Consider the following 6,000-nt stretch of genomic DNA (forward strand, 5'->3'; position numbering starts at 1 on the left):
TAAAGAAAAGGGAGAGGAGCACTGGAGGGAGGTGATAGGCAGGTAAGGAGATAAGGTGAGAGAGCGAACTGAGAATGGGGAATGGTGAAGCAGAGCGGGTAGCGTTAGCGGAAGTTCGAGTCATCGAGATTCATGCCATCAAGTTGGAGGCTACCCAGAAGGAATATAAGGTGTCGCTCCTCCAACCTGAGTGTGGCCTCATCTTGACAGTAGAGGAGGCCGTGGACTAACATGTCTGTATGGGAATGGGAAGTGGAATTAAAATGCGGGGCCACTGCGAGATCCCGCTTTTTCTGGCATAAGTGCTCGACGAAGCAGTCTCCCAATCTGTGTTGGGTCTCACTGATGTACAGGAGCCGCGTAGGGAGTGAACTCCGCGAAAAGCAGAAAATTTTCTCGTGCTGGAAAAGTTTCTCGTGCTGGAGAGGGTAGGAACAGGGAGATAATGGATCTGAATGAGTGGCTGAGGAACTGGTGCAGGAAGCAAGGATTTACGTTCTTGGACCACTGGGGTATGTTTCGGGGTAAGAATGAATTGTACAACAGGGACGGGTTACACCTTAATAGGCGGGGGACCAGCATTCTGGCAGGCAGGTTTGCCTCTGCAACACGGGTGTGTTTAAACTAAGTAGTGGGGGGGGAGGGGACAAACTGGAAACATAAGGATGGAGATAAAGGGAAAGTGAGAATAAGAAAAGTTAAGAAAGACAGCAGAATCAACAGAACAGAAAGCTCAAGAAGGGATCGTACAGTATGGCCAAGTGAAATAGGAATTGATATGGGAGGTGAGGGGAGTAATGAATTAAAAGTATTGTATATGAATACACGGAGTATAAGAAATAAAGTGGACGAGCTTGAGGCACAGTTGGAAATTGGTCAGTATGATGTTGTGGGAATAACAGAGACATGGCTTCAAGTGGACAGGGCCTGGGAAATGAATATTCAAGGTATACGTCCTATCGAAAGGACAGACGTGGGCAGAGGGGGTGGGGTGGCTCTGTTAGTGAGGAATGATATTCAGTCCCTTGCGAGGGGGGACATAGAATCAGGAGACATAGAGTCAGTATGGATAGAACTGAGAAATTCTAAGGGTAGAAAGACCCTAATGGGAGTTATCTACAGGCCCCCAAACAGTAGTCTGGATGTAGGGTGTAAGTTGAATCAAGAGTTAAAATTGGCATGTCACAAAGGAAATGCTACAGTTGTTATGGGGAATTTCAACATGCAGGTAGACTGGAGGAATCAGGTTGGTACTGGACCCCAAGAAAGGGAATTTGTGGAGTCCTTCCGAGATGGATTCTTAGAACAGCTTATACTGGAGCCTACCAGAGAGAAGGAAATTCTAGATTTAGTGTTGTGCAATGAACCGGATTTGATCAGAGACCTCGAGATCAAGGAGCCATTAGGAGGTAGTGACCATAATATGATAAGTTTTAATCTACAATTTGAGAGGGAGAAGGGAAACTCGGAAGTGTCAGTATTACAGTTGAACAAAGGGAACTATGGTGCTATGAGGGAGGAGCTGGCCAAAGTTCAATGGAACAATACCCTAGCAGGGATGACAGTGGAACAAAAATTGGCATGTATTTCTGGGAATAATGCAGAAGGTGCAGGATCAGTTCATTCCAAAGAGAAAGAAAGATCCTAAGGGGAGTAAGGGGAGGCTGTGGCTGACAAGGGAAATAAAGGACAGTATAAAAATAAAAGAGAAGAAGTATAACATAGCAAAGATGAGTGGGAAGCCGGAGGATTGGGAAACTTTCAAAGAGCAACAGAAGATAACTAAAAAGGCAATACGCCGAGAAAAAATGAGGTACGAAGGTAAACTAGCCAAGAATATAAAGGAGGATAGTAAAAGCTTCTTTAGGTATGTGAAAAGGGAAAAAAAATAGTTAAGACCAAAATTGGGACCTTGAAGACAGAACAGGTGAATTTATTATGGGGAATAAGGAAATGGCAGACGAGTTGAACAGGTACTTTGGATCTATCTTCACTAGGGAAGACACAAATAATCTCCCAGGTATAATAGTGGTCAAAGGACCTAGGGTAATGGATGAACTGAAGAGAATTTATATTAGGCAGGAAATGGTGTTGGTCAGACTGTTAGGTCTGAAGGCTGAAAAGTCCCCGGGACCTGATGGTCTGCATCCCAGGGTACTTAAGAAGGTGGCTTTATAAATCGTGGATGCATTGGTAATCATTTTCCAATGTTCTATAGATTAAGGATCAGTTCCTGTGGATTGGAGGGTGGCTAGTGTTGTCCCACTTTTCAAGAAAGGAGGGAGAGAGAAAACAGGGAATTATAGACAAGTTAGCCTGACATCAGTGGTGGGAAAGATGCTGGAGTCAATTATAAAAGATGAAATTATGACACATTTGGATAGCAGTAACAGGATAGATCTGAGTCAGCATGGATTTACGAAGGGGAAATCGTGCTTGACTAATCTTCTGGAATTTTTTGAGGATGTAACTATGAAAATGGACAAGGGAGAGCCAGTGAATGTAGTGTACCTGGACTTCCAGAAAGCCTTTGATAAATTCCCACATAGGAGATTAGTGGGCAAAATTAGGGCACATGGTATTGGGGGCAGAGTACTGACATGGATTGAAAATTGGCTGGCTGACAGGAAACAAAGAGTGGCAATTAACGGGTCCCTTTCGGAATGGCAGGCGGTGACCAGTGGGGTATGGCAGGGTTCCGTGCTGGGACCGCAGCTGTTTACAATATATATTAATGATTTAGATGAAGGGATTAAAAGTAACATTAGCAAATTTGCAGATGATACAAAGCTGGGTGGCAGTGTGAAATGTGAGGAGGATGTTATGAGAATGCAGGGTGACTTGGACAGGCTGGGTGAGTGGGCAGATGCATGGCAGTTGCAGTTTAATGTAGATAAATGTGAGGTTATCCACTTTGATGGTAAGAACAGGAAGGCAGATTATTATCTAAATGGAGTCAAATTAGGAAAAGGGGAAGTACAACAAGATTTAGGTGTTCTTGCACATCAGTCACTGAAAACAAGCAAGTACAGCAGGCAGTGAAGAAAGCTAATGGCGTGCTGGCCTTCATAACAAGCGGAATTGAGTATAAGAGCAAGGAGGTCCTTCTGCAGCTATACAGGGCCCTGGTGAGACCACACCCGGAGTACTGTGTTCAGTTTTGGTCTCCAAATTTGAGGAAGGACATTCTTGCTATTGAGGGAGTGCAGCGTAGGTTCACAAGGTTAATTCCTGGGATGGCAGGACTGTCATATGTTGAAAGATTGGAGCGACTGGGCTTGTATACATTGAAATTTAGAAGGATGAGAGGGGATCTGATTGAAACATATAAGATTATTAAGGGATTGGACACGCTGGAGGCAGGATGCATGTTCCTGCTGATGGGTGGGTCCAGAACCAGAGGCCACAGTTTAAGAATAAGGGGTAGGCCATTTAGAACAGAGTTGAGGAAAAACTTTTTCACCCAGAGACTGGTGGATATGTGGAATGCTCTGCCCCAGAAGGCAGTGGAGGCCAAGTCTCTGGATGCTTTAAAGAAAAAGATGGATAGAGCTCTTAAAGATAGCAGAATCAAAGGTTATGGGGATAGGGCAGGAACTGGATACTGACTGTGGTTGATCAGCCATGATCACAGTGAATGGTGGTGCTGGCTCGAAGGGCCGAATGGCCTACTCCTGCACCTATTGTCTATTGTCTATAAAATGGGGGGTAGGGAAGGGAAAGATGTACTTGGTAATGGGATCCCGCTGGAGATGGCGGAAATTATGGGGAATTATGTGCATGACACGGAGGCTAGTGGGGTGGTATGTGAGGACAAGAGGAACCCTGTCCCTGGTGGGGTGGTGGGAGGATGGGGTGAGGGCAGACATGTGCGAAATGGAAGAGATGCGGTTGAGGTGAGTGTCAATGGTGGAGGAAGGGAAGCCCCTTTCTTTGAAGGAGGAGGACATCTCCTTAGTTCTAGAATGAAAAGCTTTATCCTGAGAGCAGATGCTGTGGAGATGGAGGAATTAAGAGAAGGGGATAGGGTTTTTACAAGTAACAGGGTGGGAAGAGGTATAGTCCAGGTAGCTGTGCGAGTCAGTGGGTTTATAATAGACATCAACAGATAAGCTGTCTCTAGAGATAGAGACAGGGAGATCAAGAAAGGGGAGGGAGGTGTTGGAAATGGACCAGGTAAATTTGAGGGCAGGGTGGAAGATGGAGGGAAACGTGATGAAGTGGACAAGCTCCGCTTGGGTTGAGGAAGCAGCACCGATGCAGTCGTCAATGTAGTTGAGGAGTGGTACCAGTGTAGACTTGGAACATGGACTGTTCCACATAGCCGACAAATAGGCAGGCATAGCTGTTATTCATGTGAGTGCCCATGGCTACACCTTTTGTCTAAAGGAAGTGGGAGGAGCCGAAGGAGAAATTATTAAGAGTGAGGACAAGTTCTGCCAGATGGAGGAGAGTGGTGGTGGAAGGGAACTGGTTGGATCTGGTCTCCAGAAAGAAATGGAGAGCTTTGAGGCCTTCCTGGTGGAGGATGGAGGTATATGGAGACTGGACATCCACAGTGAAAGTAAGATAATCGGGGCCGGGGGACTTGAAATCATTGAAAAGCTCAAGAGTGTGTGAGGTGTCATGGATGTTGGTGGGAAGGGACTGAACCAGGAGGGATAAAACTGAGTTGAGATACGCAGATATGACTTCAGAGTTAATAAAGCCGGTGATGGTGTGGGAGACAATGGCCTGATGCTCATTAGTGGGGACCTGTTGTACATAAAGTGCAGTATAGGTAAATGATAAAGTGCAAAATCATACTGAAGAATATTGTGAGACCAAGAATCTATCTTACTGTATAAGAGGTCTGTTCAGTGAGACAAAAGCTATTTATGAGCCTGGTGGAAGATGCTTTCCAACTTTTGTATCATCTGTCCAGTGGGATAGGGGAGAAGAGAGAATGTCCAGGGGGGATTGGGTCTTTGATTATTCTGACTGCTTTACTGAGGCAGCGAGAAGTGTAGACAGAGTCCGTAACAGAAAGGCTGGTTCCTGTGATGTGCTGAGCTGTGTACACAGCTCTCTGCTATTTCTTACAGTTATGTGTCACGGAAGCTGGGACACAGACTTTCAGATGGCTGGGTCCTCAAAGAAGTTCTGACCAAAGTTGGTTGTGGGCACCTCCAACCCCCTCAACTTTTTATGCAGGTTCTCTGACAGGCTAAGCAGTACCCCAAGAGTTTCATTCACCTGTGGGCAGTTCCTTAAAATCTCACTCAAGTCTACTGCACTCTTTTACCCAAGGGCCTTGCAGCCATTCTACAAGATAGCAACGTGTAGCTCTTGCTTCTAAGCCTCTTCATTCTGTTCTTGTCCTACTAACAGGGTAGCTCATGGCTGTTTGAAAGCAAGAAATGCAACCAAACACTAGCTTCATCTTGAATCACAGCAGATCACAGAATTTGGGACAAATGGACAGGGAGAGTAATGTAGGACATACTACCAACCCCTATAATGTCAACCCAGTGTTGACTACAGGCTTGTTAGTGGTCACTGCATTGAAGGCAAGTGCCATTCCCATCACAACGGCAATATGATAAAGGTGTGACTGACAATCAGCTGTTGCTGCCACTATATTTTGCTACTGCAGCTGTAGTTGTATATGCCCAGGTTAGATCGGGGTCGTTAGTAGTTGAGAATAGGCATATAATACTTTGAATTTTTTTAACATTTTCAAATGATGACATGAAACATCGATTGTCCATTTGCCTCCATAGATGCAGCCTGACCCACTGAGTTCCTCCCATAGTTTCTTTTTTCGCTCCAGAATCCAGCAATGGCAGTCTCTTGTGTCTACAGAATGTTAGAATTTGTATTTTGTTACTAAAGCTTGTAAAAAGGTAAATATTGTCCATGGAAAGATATTGAAGTAAAATGGTTATTCAAACTACAGTTTCAAGAAAGGTAGTACTTTTCCCATTTTCCTTTGTGAAGCAGTAAGGTCCTTTAAAATGT

This window comes from Mobula birostris, chromosome 20, assembly GCF_030028105.1.
Source record: "Mobula birostris isolate sMobBir1 chromosome 20, sMobBir1.hap1, whole genome shotgun sequence".
NCBI lineage: Eukaryota > Metazoa > Chordata > Chondrichthyes > Myliobatiformes > Myliobatidae > Mobula > Mobula birostris.